General features: G+C 44.4%; 1 protein-coding gene across 1 annotated transcript in view; it reads right to left on the minus strand.

Annotated features, from left to right (window-relative positions):
- clybl (citrate lyase beta like) overlaps window positions 1-17,153 on the minus strand; it is a 51,826-nt gene that overhangs the window by 26,340 nt on the left and 8,333 nt on the right. The window lies entirely within an intron of this gene.

Below are 17,153 nucleotides of genomic sequence, written 5' to 3' on the forward strand. Positions count from 1 at the left end.
ATCTTCATAATATGTGGAGTGTTTGCGTTGCGCCGACTGACGCCCCCCTGATCAGCGAGTGTTTGGAAAACACTTGATCCGCCGGCGTGAATGAGGGACGCTGACCTGCGCCTTTGGCTCCCTTTGTCGGGGACAAACTCACCCAAACACTGGGCCACTCATATGCTAATGTTGACACGCTGCTGAATATGGAGGGCAGGGCGCAAAGTGAGCGAGCGGGGACGTCGGCAGCGACTGGAGTCGAGTCGTAGAAAAAAAAAACAACTCCTGCAGCGTCTTTTTCATTGTTTGTTTGTTTGTTTGTTAAGAAAATGCGATTGTGACGACGTGGGAGAAAATAACTTATTGACCTACATGGCTTTATAGTCGCCTCTCGACTGGAGGGACTTACGGATTGTTCCTCAGCATTTCCCACAGACAAAAAGCTGAACACAGACTGGCTGTGACTGGATACTTGAAATGCCATCTAGTAAATAAAACTTAAGATGAAACAGATTCTCGCTGGCTACAGACTAAAAAAAAGACAGGAAGTGAGGTTCCTTGGTCTGGAAAGAGGGGAAAACCAGCCTCTTATTGAAAAGCCAACTCAGTCCCCACTTAACCACGACGCCTCCATGTGCCCCGCAGTCCAAATCAGGTCTAATCACTGCTGAAAGGTTACGCTTATAAGCTGGCAAAAGCTATTTGTGGTGACCTCCACATTGTTAATGCTCACAGGGTCATGTTGCATTTGAAAAAAAAATAATTGCAAAAGACCAGTGATGAAAATGTAGCAAAAAAGAGTCTGCAGCGGTGCTTTACCACAATCAAATTGTGGACTGGTGAATATAAATGCAGCTCACGGCTATTTGAGAAACAAAAGGCTACAGAGGCCAAATTGATAAAGTGAGGGAAGAAGGCAAACAGCGAAATTAGGCAAGAAAATAGTGGCTAAGCGAATGGAGGTGGGAGTTCCAGGTAGTAGGGGGTAAAGGTGGGGGTGTTGAGACCTAAATTAAATCTATTCTGTGCACACGGCTTAGGGGGAGGATTTTAAAAAAGCCATACAAAGTGGGCACTTAAAAGGCATATACATTATAATATCCGGCAAAGAGTGGTCGCTATAACAAGTGGATGTCATTATGAAGAAAGGAGACTATAAATGGCAAAAGGGGCCAGTGGTGCCTTGATGTGAGGTAGAGAAAAGACAAAGGGCAGAGGTCAATAACAGGGATGGAATCAGCATTTTTCACCTCCACCCTGGCATGCTATCGAGAGCCGCCTTTCCATAACTACCAGGAGGGTTTTTAAAGCGGAAAACTAGAAGAAAGCGGGGGATAAACGTAGTCGGGGACCTGGCATCCATTTCTTTGGATGGATTTAAAACCGCTTCATTTCAAAAAATAAAAAACGGTGTGAGAAGACGTTGTCAGAGGGTGCGGAGGAGGAGGAAAGCTTATCAAAATCAAACACAGCAGCGGCGTTGTGTTTTGATATCCAGCCACTGAAATGCTAATATTCCCAGTGAACACAACAGACCGGTGATGCGCGTGGCTCACTCACTTTTAAAGGAGAACATCACAGGCACAGTGTGGGCAGGACAATGTTTCAGCCAAGTAAGTTGGAGGAAAAACTTGGATAACTTTGAGTGGACGTGTGCAACTCTTCACTGTATCAGATTCCCATCAGATTCAAGTCTAGCTGATACATAATCAGCACTATTTTTTTTTTCCTGAATCAACAAAAAAAAAAGATCTTTATTGATCGTGGCTTTGTCACATTCCAACCATTAAAAGCTCTGACGCGTTTCGGCAATCAAGCCTTCCTCAGAGAGTCAAACAGTTCACCTGCTGGTTGCTGAATATAATGACATTAGGGCACCTGTCCAACACCTTGTGAGGTGTAGATTTCTGATTGGTTGACATTCTGCTTGAGACCTCCTCTTCTCTGGAAGAACTGTTTTACGTTACAATGAAGGCTTTTTCAATTTTCTATGAGAGTGCCTTGGAGTTTCTCCTGTTTTCGCTTCCTCTTGGTTTTTCCCATCCAAAGAGCACCTCCAACAAGGCTTTACACCGATCATATCGGCTATATCGGATCGGCCGATATTTGGCATTTTTTGAAATGTTCGTGATCGGGCGTGACGTCATAAATCACCGATCCGATCCGATCAATGACGTCATGGTCGTGTTGAAACTTTTTTAATCTGTCTCATTTACTCCAAAGTAGTTCCACAGCATCAACATGTTTTGAGTACTGTCGCTATGTGACGGACAATAAAGTTTCTTTGAATCTTCACGACAGCAACATCCATGGGTGACACAAACAAACATGTCGGAGGTGTGGAAGTTTTTCAAAGTGGGAGAAACAGTCATCACACGAGCTATCTGCAATATATGCAACACTACAGTACCTCGCGGGGGAACATCGTCAAAATTTCAACACGACAAATTTCAGGCACTTGGAAAAGATACACACGGAGGAGCATGTCGAGTTCAAGAAATGCAGCGCGGAGAAAGAAAAAGAAAAGCAAACTCCAAAACGGATTCTAAAGCAAACAACTTTATTGATACTCAGGAAACAGCACTTAAGTACATAAGTATATAAACAAGTAGTTTAAATATTGCTCCTCACGTGATCGGAGACCCGTTATCGGTTTATTTAAACTCACTGATCGGTGATCGGCACAAAAATCGTGATCGTGTAAAGCCTACCTGCAACCTACAAGCCCCGAGTCAAGCAAGTGCTCCTATTTTGGCTTTTCAAATAAATGATCTTGTTGATTCAAACATTGTGTCATTAACCTCCCCAAAAAAACAAAGAGAGCACTTTAACTACGAACCTTTGATTGTTGAAAAGCAGGAACGACGGTACAAGCTATGATTAAACAACAACATGACTAAAATCATACATGTGGTGGGCGCCGACATGTGACTCACCACACACACCTGTGGCCTATACGTTTTATAGTTGCATAAGTACTGTGCGCGCCCACATTAACAACTTTGTTTCCTCCCTCTTCCTTTCCGCTTTCCTTTTTTTTTTTTTTTTTACATGAAAGGTTATGATAACACAGGTCCGTGCGGCCGACTTGGCGGCTGTAAAGTGGTGGGACCCGGCCGCAGCGACTACATTTACTGGTCTGAGATCAGAGGTAAGTGTGTGTTAGCAGGTTTATATGGTGCCGCGTGCGACTGGTTCTCATTAGCAAGGGGGCGGAGGTAGACGCAGCCCGCAGTGGCACTAAAGGGGGAGGATGAAGAGAGGGACGGGGAGGAGGAAGGCAGGGGGGCAGGCTGCGGTGTAAAAGTGGCGAGGTTCAACTAGACGTGGGCCTTTCTGAGGCACGGCCTCTTTTTAGAGACCCGTCTTGTTTGCAATTACAGGCAAAAGACAACATAGAAAACAACTGCCATGCCTCATTATCTGGGTTACCTCACTTAACAGGATGGAACTCAAGCTGCTCAACAACCGTTTTAAAACAATCAAACTATTCATTCATGTTGACTGAAGTCGAGCTGCCATTAATCACCAATTTGTTTTCTTTTTTTTTTTATTCCAGCAAATCCAAAAGTCTACATTACAATATTTGCTATGATTTTGTATAAAAAAAAGACACTGCGGTTCCTTCCAAATCTTCCTCAACCAGAAGATCAAAACAACGATGACCATGATGACGGTTATAGCTGATCTGAAGCGGATGGGAGCTGGAGTTCATACAGCCCTCCATTCTCCTTTATTGCAGCTGGCTCCCCTTACCCCCCACCCACCCACATGGCAAGAGGACAAGTAAACGACAAACTACCTGTTAGACTCCCCTGAGAAAGGTTTTCTTTTTGTTTGTTTGTTATTGTTGTTTTTTTTGTTGCTCAGAATAAGAAAGGCACAAATCCTATTTGGAGTTTAACACCAAAGCAAGCAGCCCTGTGTAAATCTTCTCTGAAGTGTATTTGTTGGAATTATGTTTCAGATATGTTGAGATTTGGTTAGCATGCACAAGAACAATGCCGACCACCTAAACGGGTCGTCACTTAAAAAGTGAAACAATAAAAATTTTAAAAAAGCAAAAACAAAACACAAGTTGCTCCTGAGGAACTTCCTCCAACGCATTTGTTTTATTCGAATAATCGGATAAAAGACTTTCATCCAATAACCAATGCATTTCCATGATAACAAATCATGATCCAAGAAAACAAATTTGTGGAGTTACATGAAGCTGTGATGCAACTGCGGAACAGGGACAAGAACTCCTCGAGGCAGCGGGAAGAAGAGAAAAGTGTTGCAGAACCTTGATGAATATTTAACTTGACATTTGAGTTGTTACATGATGTCTCTCCACTGTTGCGTGTGTGTGAGTGTGTGTGTGGTCTGGCAATAATTCTTACACTATGAATAGTTTATAATAATCACTTCATTATCATGACATGATAATGACAATTTGCTGCAACTCCACTGGCCTCCACCTGGCAGCATATTAGCCTAATTCAGGGGGTAATATTCATCCTACAACATGCATTACAGCAGATAACAAGAGGCCCACTCCAAAACCGGGCCGGGCGACAGCTTTCCTCTCAATATGTAGATTTCTACAATAATCTCCAGCTTGGTGGCGCCGGCAGAAGCTGTGTCCGAAACACACGAAATTAGAGATCTGTATTTCTGCCCCACGATAATCAGCTACTTCTTAATATGCAAAGTACATCTTGAGGTCCCCGGCGCTCGAGATTCCTGATTAAATTTGGTGAAAATAAACATGAATAAAGAGCAGGGGAGGAAATCAATGTTGCTGGAGCGTAAACAGACTCTCCATCTGCAGAAAGCAGTCGGCGGGTGGGAAATAAAACAGTCATCAATGTTTACAAAGCGCCGTGTCAACATGGCTGTCGGACAGTTTTGTTTTTTTGTTGTTGTTTTGAATTGGAATGAAAAGACAAGAAAGAAAAGTGAAGCATTCCCTGCGCAAGGGTTTCGGAGCAGCATGGTGTCGGTTGTGCATGTTTGTGTTTGTGTGTTGGACTTGATGGCTGAAAAATGTTGGAAAAAAAAAAATTAACGACGGACGTCAAACAAGAAGGGGGAAAAAAATTTCCAGCTCCGTCTCTTTTCTGCCAAACTAACTTGATATTGACTGAACCGACAGTGTCGGCGTGTCGTGTCAGCAAGCCGAGTTTAATAGAAACAAATCAAGTGAGATTAAATCAGAGCTGCAGCCATCACTTGTTTGCTTTGATTAGAGTCAACTCAAAGGGTGTTTGAATGGGTAAAACAAAAAAAGTGCGTGTGAGAAGAAGACAACCTCTGCTTTTGTCAGGACACTTGCTGTGCGTCACAATAAGCATCTGCGTGTAGCACAACAGCAAAATCAGTGTTGACTGGCAGCGGAAATGAGGAAACAAAGCTTTGATTCAGAAATACTGTAAAAAAAAAAAAATATTGAGTCAATATTTGAGTCAATTAATGGTTTTATCGTTTCAGCTATAGATTAAAACACCCCTGGGCAACTAACACTCGTTGCCACCCTTTCAAGCTTCAACCACTACTATGGTCTAAAATTTCAGCCACACTATGAAGTATTTTATCATTGTAATAGGAAAACAATGATCTATGCATGCCATTTAACTTATCATATTGTCCTCTGTTCACTTTCAAATCCAATTCCAATGACGGTGCCTCTCGCCATCAACAATACCCCTTTTTCCTCCTCCTCCTCCTCTGGTCCTCTCCCCCTTTCCGGTGGCACTACTTGGGGTTTTATGCCTTAATCTACACAATGAGGATGAAGTCATGGCGGTTATCTTCGGCAGCCAATGTCTGTCTACCTGTAATCCCTTGCAAAGTCCCTGGCTTTCTCCCGGCTCAGAAATCGGCACACAATGCTTTTATGGGAGGCCTTTGCCATAATGCCCGAAGACGGAGGCAGAATTTTCTCTTCTCTTTTCTCATCCCTCGACCTAAAACTAGTCAAGTCCTGCTCCTTGGAAGGGCAAGGATGACTATATCAGCGTTTGACGACAGGGAAAGTTAGAACGCAAACGGCCAACCACGGAAATCATATCCAGGAGTATCAAAATAGAGAATAAAATATTGAAATAGTGGCCACGCCTGGCTCACTGTCTGTCCAAATAGACGACTCACTTTGAGTACAGCGCACGCTGAACTGTTAAATCTGACCAATTAATTACAAAATTGCACTCAAGTTGACAGTAAAGATGAAAGCAAATCAATGAATTCATCATTAAAAGTTAATTGAGAGGGGAGCTCAGAAAGGTCAAGCCAATCGCTCCATTCGAGGAGGGCATAAGGGGGTTAGCTTTTAACTTAGCATTTTTATTGACTCTGGCAAAACAAAATGAGAGGGCTCTGTAGGATTGTGCACTCTGCATTGGGCATTCAGGCCTTCAGAGCCCCATTGTCGTACTTTGAAGAGAATGAAAGGAAACCCCACTGGTGGAAATGCAGTGGAACAGCCCCACAACAGGCCACAACTGTTCCCTTATGCATGAAAGGCCGGGACATAAAAGACAAGATGGACTTCTGAGGTAGGGCCAAAAACAAAGGCAACAAAAGTGCTGATCACGAGGGGATGACACGACTCGTCTCGGCAGAAGGAGCAGGGAGAAAAGGGGAAGGGAACAATGGCACTCCCGGCCAAATGACATGTTGAAGAATTGAAAAATCCACACAAGAAGTGTCTTCTCAATTCACTAAACCCACAAGAGCTTGGGTGACTGTCAGCTGGCCCTGGCCGCCCAGAGGGGGGGTGGACTGTAACAGCCCACAGCTTTTCTCTCCAACTTTCTTTCCCAAATCTTTCCCCGTTTTGGCAAACAACTTGGCAGAGGGCAGTGGCAGACTGAGGCGGATGTTTCAGTCTGCTCACACACACCAAACCCGCAACCAAACCAAACCTAATCAAAGCGTGGTGGGTTCCGCTCCCACAACTCCTGTTTTGATCTCTTGGCTGTCTGTGTATCTGATCTGTTTCTGTTTGTGTCCTAAACACAATTATGCCTTTGCCCAACTTCCATGGAAACAGTCAGACAGACAAAAACATGTTTGCTCTCATTTTTAAAAGGATCCTTGTTTTGAGGGACAGTATAATGGCGGCTGATTATTGAGCCAATGTTTCGGACTCAATAATGATTAGTTAATAAGGATGCTTCCTGTTGGTTAGCCACACAGTTGGCTGCCAGGGCTGGGAATCACTGCATGTGTGCAGTGTGGGTGTGTGTATGTCTAGTTTTTTGGCTGTTTCTTTTTAATTAATTGCTAAATTATGAAGACGAACATTCACTACTGAATCCTTTCAGGGTTCCACATAAAGTGAAAAATACTTCAGACGTCTTCAACTCCTGGGTGTTTTTCCCGTAAGATTTTGCCCCCCTTTGTTTTAATAAGTGTCTAATAGAGAACTGAAAGATGACTGTAAAGTATGTGTAAGCCCATCTGTTGTGAGTTAAATGCTTTCCAATGTGCTCCACAGGTGAAGGCCCTCCTCTCTGTTAGCCTAAGGCCGCTCCCGCAATTTTCGACAGATACCCACGGGCCCTTTCACTGGCTATCACCCTGGCTGATTAATGGATCGATGCGGTAATTGATTAGCGAGGAGGAGGTGGGGATAAGAACGCAGGTCAAACGTCAATAATGTTGGTCTGACAAAAGGCGGAAGACGTAAAATGTACCAGTGATAGCCTGCAGCCAGACCTCTACCCATCAAAGCCCTGGCAGGGCCAACATAAAGGCCGCAGCCAGTTCTCTTGCCGGCCCTGCCCACCCTTTCCAACGCTCCTTTTCTCTTGGTAATGCTGTCTGTTAAAGTGACAGGAACCATTCTGAGGGCCGCTTGTCAGCTCACCTTCATAAAACAAGCCATAAAGCCGCAAATAACAGGCTTATATGGCTTCATTATGCTGGATGCTATGCTATGCAGGATCACAGCCTTGGGCTGAGGGTTGAAGGGGGGGGGAGCCAGTGGGGAGGCGGGGAGAATGTTGGCAGGAGAGGCTGGTTCTCGGGGAGGTTTGTTGTCCCCGGGGCTGTCACCATGTCCGTGTTTGCTCAAGATAGAAGACCATTCAGCGCCGGCTTTCTCCGAACCACAAAAAACAATGAGTGGCGACTCACTTAAAAAAAAAAAAAAGACGCGTCGACAGCTCAGACGCCCTTATCCTCGCGTGTCCCGGTCGCGCGCACCAGCCTAATGAGTTTAAATAGACACCTCGCGACAATGGCCGCAGGACGTTGAGGGATGAGATTAGCCATTTAAGCAAACCCAGCAAACATCACCCACGATGGAGCAGGGCGCTCTAATGATGTAAGAGTGGAGGTGATGAGCGCAAGGCCAGATGGAGCAAGCATCTGCGACACTAAACCTTTGGCCACGGCAGGGCTGGACATGAGAGGGACTCTCATTTTGCATGCAAATACGTCTGTACCAACTCACAACCCGAGAGTGGACAACGACAATATATTCCAGGATGTCCGTTTTCCACATCAATTTTTTTCTGTCCGTTTCATTTCCTGACAGGGAAATCGGCGTGAGCCGGTTAACATCGCACGGCAGAAATGAGGCAGCACCGTGCGTCAAACAAAAACAGAGCTTTTAAATCACCTTTGATTCAACATGTTTAACATTTTTAGCTTCATTCAAATCTCATCAAAAGATTCTGCGTCCTGTGCGACGAGCATGGCAATGATTAAACATTCAGAATTTAATTAAGCACAAATGGGCCGTTATCAGCGAAAGACGGCGCCCAAAAGAGCTCTGTGAAAACATCGCGGCCTCAGTCGTCCGGACCAAAAGAAACAGAAAAAGAAAAAGAAAAGAAAAGCGTCTCTTCATGTGCTTATCTGTCACTTGCCCACTCGCCGCCCTGTCAAGATCAGTCCTCTTATCTCCTCGGCGAGGCTGCGAGGCGGCATCACAGGCCGCAATCGCTGTGATCACCGTACAGTTAATTGTCGCTCCGTCAACATTAGCGCATGTTATCCGCGGCTGGGGAGAAAGAGGGAGGAGTCGACTTGCGCGTTCTATTCTCAGAGTGACACTTGTTCAGGCGAGGGGTGGCTTTCAGTGTCGGGAGCGCGGCGCATGGGAGCCAAGAGGCGGGGAGTGGGGGAGGATGATGAGGGGGAGGAGAGATCTCTCTGTAATTCGTGTCCCCGTGTCAGTCTTTAGCGGCAGCTAAGAGCGAAAGACGGCGAAGACGGATCCGGTGAGGATTGATGGGCGTTTTAAGAAGGCTGTCAAGCTAACGGCAAAATAGAGAGGCTCCAGCGAACAGAGAGACCACCTTCACCCCACACTTTGTTTCGGGGGGTGTGGGGGGGGGGAGTAGTTGCTCAGCGCAAAAGGGAGTGGCTGGCTGCTTAATAGTTGCTACTTAGTCACATGACAACGCTCGGGTCACACGACTTGATTGAGGTAAAGACGGGGTCAATGCAGAGAGGAAGGCACACACACAAAAAAAAAAATCACACCAGGACATTAAAAAAAAAAAAAAAATAACCAAAGCATATGGATACACACATCGTCAACACCACACACACATCCTGGCCCAAGCGCAGGCGGGCATATCCGAATTGTAAAACGGCATCGCCATATTGAGCCCCCCTCGGATCACTGGGGCCATCTGACACCGTCGTGGAGGCTGAATGCATAAAAGACTGGCAAGGTGGCGGGCGGCGTTTCTCTGTGTCGGCCCGCGCAGTTACATAACTCTCCATGATACGAATGCATTAACAATATTAGTTCTGCAAGTGAGAACATTTCACACTCGGCTCACCGCTCGCAAACGGCGTGGCACTTTGCACGTACGTGGGATCCCGGCCAGGGCCCGGCTAGGGCCCGGCCTCTAAAACGGGGGACGCTGCGAAAAAAAGGCAATTTGTTTTAGGAAGTCTTCACTCGCACTCGAGGACAACGGCACCGGAGATTTGGAGGCTGAAGGGCGGCGGAAAACGCTTCCGCGGCTCCACAAGTGTCAAGGGTCCTCTTGAGGACATGAAAGGTTCGCCAAGAAGAGAGTGGATGGAAATGAAAGCGGAGCGATTAAGGCTAAAACAAACAGACTGGTGACTGAAGCGCAGAAAGAGGAAAAATAATTACGAAAAAAAAAAAAAAAAAAAAAAAAAGACATTCAGGCGTGGACAAGTTAAAAAAAAAGAAATCTTTTAACTCTCAGTATCTGGGGCAGCCTGGGCTGGGGTGTGCTTGGAATGGGATATGAATAGTACATCAGATCAGATGGTACATCAGACTATTAGGATATTTGGCCTACGATGTGATGTGTACAACGTCTGATCTGCGGCCCCCACCCCTCCACCCGCCCAGTCCCAGACACAAACACACACACCCCGCCCCACCAACACCCCTCCTCGGACTAGGGAAAGAAGTCTGACAGATGGGTGCACTGGAAAGATCCACTCGGGAGACCAAAACATACTAAGGCGCTGCTGTCTGTCTGACGTTTGGATTTGGAGGGAAGCATGAGGGTCGAACGGGGCCGAGAAAAATGGACATCTGTGGCGTTTTTTGTCTTATTTCTTCTCTTGTGGGACATTTTTCTATCATGAATGAGTGCAGAGCCTTTTGGATCATATTCCGTTTAATTAATGAAGTGCACCCCCCTCCCTCCGCCCTCACCCACAAACCCCAAACACACCCCCTTCCTCCACGCCGAGAAAATTCCAACCAGCTCGCGGCTTCTCTAATGTTCCATGTAAGTTGCCTGTGCCCCCAAGTGGCAGGAAATAATAACTGCATCTAATTCAAGAGAAGTAATTTCTGCCCGGTTGCCAAGACATTTATTTCAAAATCCCTTTTTAAATCTCCAGCTTCACCTGAGTGTTTTACACCGCTCTGCTGTATAAAACACATGGAGAACAATCAAAATGCAAAAACAAACCAAATTTTTTAAGTTTAATTGCTTAGATGTTAATCAACTACAAGTCTGCTACAAAAATACTGCTTTAAAAGATTTTACTTTCTTCGCGAAGAGCTGGAATTATTTTCTATACGCATGCGAGTGTTACCAACCCTGCTTCCTAATTGGGTGTGCAAAACTATCGTCCATGATCAAATCTTTCATTGAAATTTCAATGTTTTTTAAAAAAATATTAAGGGTATTTTTATGCCGTAACAACAAACCACTGAACAATTTGACAATTATTATACGTGCCTAAAATGAGCAAATATATAAAGCTTGACAAAAAGGGAATAAAGGCGCCGCTACTGGCATGACTTAAATTCTAACTGGGGGAAAGAAAGGACGTGCCACGTTTTGTCGTTATTGAGCGTTAAGTCTGTTAAGAAGGAATTTTAAGTAATAAGACTGATGCTCCCTATAGCGTCGTAATGACAGACGCTTCATTCTTTCAACCAACAGGGATGCCTTTTGCCCTCAACTTCTGCCCAGCCCCAAGCCTTTAATTAAGACTGGCTTAGGCCCGATTGATCCTGACACACCAGGACGTTTCTTGAAAATCTGACTGCCAAAACCATGGAAGTATTATATAGGCCACAACCCCCCATAGCAGCCTACGGCCCCTCCCCACTGCCCACATAAAAAGGATTGTATGCTGAAAGCCCCTCTATTCAGTCCATGAAAACTTGGGATGATTGACACTTTCCCCCGTAAATAATAACCACTGCAGACACCACAGCGTTTTCACTGTATAAATGCAGCCACCCAAAACAGCAAAACGGACAGATTTTTTTCCCCTCTGCATTAAATCGTCAGCTTTTAAATCAAAACTGTGTTCCTATGAAGCAGAATGAAGGTATTTTATATTGGAATCTCTATATGTGAATCTACTTGTATTTGGTTTCACAGCAGCACGGCGTCTGATGAGGAAGCCGTGCCAAGTCACGCAGTGCTGACATTTTGTCACCACCATAATCAAAAGCAAGAAAATTGTTGGCTTATTTTTTTTTTTTCCACACACACACACAAAAAAAAAAAAAATCATCCATGTTAAAAAAGCAAAAGCTGAAGTAAATTTAAAAGGTTACTTTTCAAGCCCTTTAGAATAACGACAGAAGATCCCTCCACCCTGCTCCCACCCGCCCCCTTAAAACTGCCCTCGGTCTTCTCAGTGTGACAGAGCTTCCAAATGACAACCTGAAGGGCTTGGATGTGTCTGAGGAGGTGACCGAGGCGAGGAGGGGCCTCGGAGTTAAACACTCTGACCTGCTTGAAAAAGAATTCCAACCAACCTGCCAAGTTCCAACTGCCAGGGGGCGGACCCCAAACGACGGCAAAACTTGTATGATGAAGTGCGATTAACTACAATGGCTGGCGGGTAGTCCATTCATGGCACAAGGGCGATGAAAAATGAATGCAAAACATAATAGGTCAGGCCACTGCAAACCGCACGCTCCAGGTACATTCTGACCTATTAGCATTGTCAGAATGATTTTTTAAACAACCACCAGAATGGGATTTTCTCTTAGAATCAGAACACAAGGGTCCAAACTCTTTCTTGACTTTCATTGAACTGAAGTAACCAGGTAGTCAAAGCCTCGCATTAAAACAGAACTGGGCCATTTTACTCCAGAGCCCAACATACCACCGCCGCAGTTGTAAAAGCTGACGCAGCAACCGCCAGTAATGTCACAGAGAGACATAAAAACACTGATCCGACAGCCATGTGGAAAAGCAGGACCCCATGGCCTATTTCTCCATTATGGGTGTGGGGCAGGTGGGAGTGGGTAACAGCCAGTGCCCCTTCCTTCCTGTGTTGGGAGGCACACGGAAAGTCGGTGTCTGAGTTCAACTTGTTCGGCTCCAAAACATTCCGGGATTGGTCCGAAAAATACCTTTTAAGCATCCAGTGCCACAGAGCTCGGCAATCAATAAGAAGAAAATTCTCAACAATGCGCGACATTCCATAAATGCATCAACACCTTATATTAATGGCACAAATTGAATTCTATCAACCAATTAGCTTTTTTTTTTAATTTAAATCTTATTTTTAAGGCAAAGACAAAAACACAATATAGACAATAGTGGAATTTGTGGAGGAACTCTGACTCAACTCGCCCATTTCTGGAAATTCTGAATGCGACAGAAGTCACCAGGTAGAGGAAATCATTAAAGAGATTCCATTCGGAGTTACTAAACGGCTTCCTGAACAGAGTACAGATTGGGTGTTGGCATACTGCTGCTGGAAATGTCTGCTGACTGACACCGGGCATGACAGCTGACATGCTGCAGACTGTTTAAACTGGAGCTGGGCCCAGTCAGTGATGTGTTTTCTGAAATGTTATGGAAATGCTATTAATTCACATGCGCACAGAAATGGCACTTTATAAAAAGTAATTCCACACGCCGTCGACTTCCGAGGGTTGAAAGAGGTACAACGACTATAAACCTGTTTATTAGAGGTATAACCTCTAATAAACCCTATTAATGCTAAGGCATTCCACCGTGTGGGAGTTTCCCCTCTTTTGATCGTCTTTTGTTCTTTTTGTGAGGGGAAAAACAATACTGGCAGAGAGGAGTGTTGGGTTTTTCAAGACGCGGAATTTCAGAGCGCGGGCTCTCGGACAACATATTTGTCCTGAAACTCAAATTTCTGGTTGTGGTAGATAGCCGAGTGAATTTTGTTTCAATTTGGCAGCTTGCCTCTGGCTCTACTCCTCTGCTCGAGGTCCTGCAGTTGGGCCGGACTTCAAAGGAGTCTTATCACGGTCACATTCCCCCGGACGAGAACACAGTAATGGAGACCGGATGCGCACGTTTACACAAGGCTTGGCTGACAGAAGGAGAGGGCTTAAAAAAAGCTTTTGAATGCAACAGTAGCAACTCCTGTAGTGGCCTCTTGACCCTTTCCACGATACTCTTTCCTTTCTAAGACGGAGAGGAAACATTGTGACAGATTTTAAGCCTACGTGGAAAAGCGAAACTTCTTCCAGTTATATCTTTGTCAACAATTGGAAGTTATCCAAACGTCATCAACTACTGACCCATTGGCTTCAGTGGTCTTTTGGTTGGATCTATTTTTGGAGTTTGTTGATATACTTCTGAACTGCGGCCGTTCATTTGACAGTTGTTGACTGAAATCCCAAAGAGTAATGGAACGACGAAGTAGTCTAAACTTGGAAATGCAGCGGGTCCTTTTAGAATTATCTTGGTCGCATATAAAGTATAACATACACTCTGTGTCTTCTAAATCAATCTGTACTTAAAATTTTGATTGTATAAGTGTGTGAGTCTCACCCTCAAAACATTGCTTTGTGTGAGTGTGAAGGACAGAGACTTCACACTTTCAAATATCTGCTAGTAGTTAACTAGCTAACATGATTGTATCACTTATATTGAATTTCAATCAGGCATTCAGGTTGATTTGTTTTATAAATTACAAATATAATTCTGGAATGAGATAGTCATGTCTTGTGTTTGCAGGAACATTTTCCATGGCTTTGTCTCAAGACATGTTTTGAAAGAAGTGTCAAGTTAAGAGTCAGTTTTGCAACTTATGTGCAAGTGAATAAAAACAGCAAAAACTGTGAGATTTCAGTTAAAGGTGTGTTTTTCTTAACCCTCCATGCTACATGTTTTACTCCTTCATCCTTACCATGGCTAACTTGGTCTAACACAAGGTTCCCACTTTGACTGTGGCTTCATCCTGTATTTTCCAATTATCACCTTTTAAAGGCCAGCTGGGTGCATTCCAAACCACCGGGGGGCAATTCCATTTGCATTGCTCTGAGACAAAGTCAAGCCAAAGTTCTTTCATGCTAAAGTTCATAACTGACCCTCTTACAAGACACATAAACTGCCGCTAAAAATTTCACAATGCCCTATAATAAATAAAATGCTCGAATTTAAGAAATTATATTTGAGCATGACTTCTAATCTAAATGTTAAGTGTTTTTTTTTTAGCTTCATATTGTTTTTGATAATGGAGGGAAGCTTATCTTAAAGATAAAGTTTGCTTTTTTCAAACCCAAACTTTTTGAATTTCAGGTTAATCAATGCAGTCCTCCAATGAGTTTCCAGCTCTGTTTATAATTACTGCTCATTATGCTAATTTTATTCTTCTTTTTCCATTAACTTGATTTTGAAACAGCTCCAGGAATATTTTACATTTATTTTATTTAGGTCAATTTTTTATTTTTTATTTTTAACCAATGAACTTTGCAACAACCAAACAGCTTGTCTCCCTATTGAGAAGGGCCCATGAATTTGTGCAACTGTGCGTGTTCTTTAAAGAAGTGGGGGGGCGGGGGGGGCTGTGAGGGCAGTTACATTTGCTTTGCACATTAATGAACACTGGCCTCTACCTGCCTCAAGGCTCTCTTTTCTTAATTCTGATGCTGTTCACTGGTGTAAACCTGTGTTTGATTTTTTTCTTCACCTTTTCCCTCTCTGACTGCATATAGCAGCATTTAGCTGTGAATTAATTTTCATGTTTGGAAATACCCTGCTGAGGTGTGATGCCGGTGGTGCATAATCAGAATCTGCAACACTACATATGGGCAGATAGGCCCTTGTGGGTATTTTCATGGTGCAGATCAGGAGCTGGGTGGGTCGAGGGTGGAGGAGGGAGGACAAAAGCACAGGCCGGGTCAACGGGAAGCGCGCAAAACAGAAGTCAGTGGCGGGACAATGGGATGGTGAACACAAAAGAATAAATCTATTGTCTTTGAGCGGGGCACAAAGCAGAAGATCACTTTTGGAGAATGGCGTGCAGCTGCGAGCGGGTGTTTGCGATAATGTGCATGCTTCTGGCCTTGGGACAAGATACGCACCCAGAGCCACAGCTCAAACACCAGCAGTCCTTAACATGGTGTGTCTAATGCTCCCATTTAGCGTTTGGGGGTGCAGTGGCGCGTGGCCTGAGGTTTTTGGGAGGGGAGCGTGGATAGCACCTAGTCTGACAGCTGTGCCCCAAACGGGAAACAAAAGCCTGAGGAAGTACCGCATCATCGAAGACGGGACTAAAAGCCATGGCAATTTGCTTGTGGTCCTGCCTACGCTGCCTCCCGATTCACGGCAGATTCCACTTTTCATGCTGAATAGGGTCGAATGAGAAACAAAATGCAAACCTAAAAGAGGATGGATGTCTTCAAACGACTTTGGACAAAGCGTTGTGCAATACGCAGAGAGATCAAGCGGCGGTACACGGAGTTCAGATCCATGTCGGAAATCATTTCAAGGAACAATCAGAGGAAACTAGGGGCACCTTTTGTTTGTCAGCCTTTTGGTTGGAGTTTATTTGGAAGGGTTTGATAGGGGGAAGTGCGTTTGTCAATCTGAATACATCAAACACTGGTGAATCTAGAGCGCTGATTGTGCTTTGTGTGCATGACAGTATACAAGCCTTTACATCACAGCGAGGCGTGTTTCTAATCTATCGATTTAATACGCTTAGGTAGAAGGCTGTTGGCTAAAGAGCTAAACTCATGACTAGGCGAGACGTACACAGGGTCATCGCTCTTAAAAGGCTGCTACGGAGAACTGATGACAGTAACAGAAATTTGGTAGCCTTCCTCAGCTAGATAAATAAATAAGAGCTTTCCCAAACTGTTCACGTCTCGCATGTGTATCCTCACATTTTCCACCGTAACTGAAACATTCTCAAGTTCAGGGAGAATAAATTAGAAATTCAAATTGATCTGATGTGTAATTCACAGCCCCCATATCAATTTTCAGAAACAAAAGCTATTCATTACAATACTCACGGGTGTCTGGTGGGCTGGGCTAATGGAAGAAAACAAGATAATAATGACTTGTTTGTTGCCATATCAGCTATAATTAGGCCCCAGCAAGAATTTCAACTCTTTTAAATGGTTTGTTTGATGTGAACATGCGCTCCCAGATGGGTTTCTGCATTAATCGTTATTGCAACTCAAAGGCCCATCAGGCCCGCACCAAACTGCGTATGGTGTTTCATTAAACTGTTCTGCTCTCACCAGCAATGAAAGACATCGGCTTTACGCGGAATCAGGATGAGAAGTCAGTTGGTCTGGGAGTTTCATACAAAATGTAATGCGCAGTAAGAGAGAAAGGCCAAATTGTAACCTTTGTTGGTTAGAATGTGCCACAAGCGTAATGCATGCATTGGTAAACAGGTAAAGTCTTAAGTTTGGTCCACCCATCAAAGAGCCAATTATTTAACAGGTGTGCCGTTTGGTCACACTAGTGACATGTGACACAGTAACAACA

This window comes from Nelusetta ayraudi, unplaced genomic scaffold (assembly GCF_046127955.1).
Source record: "Nelusetta ayraudi isolate G7.1 ecotype Tasmania unplaced genomic scaffold, CSIRO-AGI_Nayr_v1 ptg000031l, whole genome shotgun sequence".
In the NCBI taxonomy this organism is placed as follows: Eukaryota; Metazoa; Chordata; class Actinopteri; order Tetraodontiformes; family Monacanthidae; genus Nelusetta; species Nelusetta ayraudi.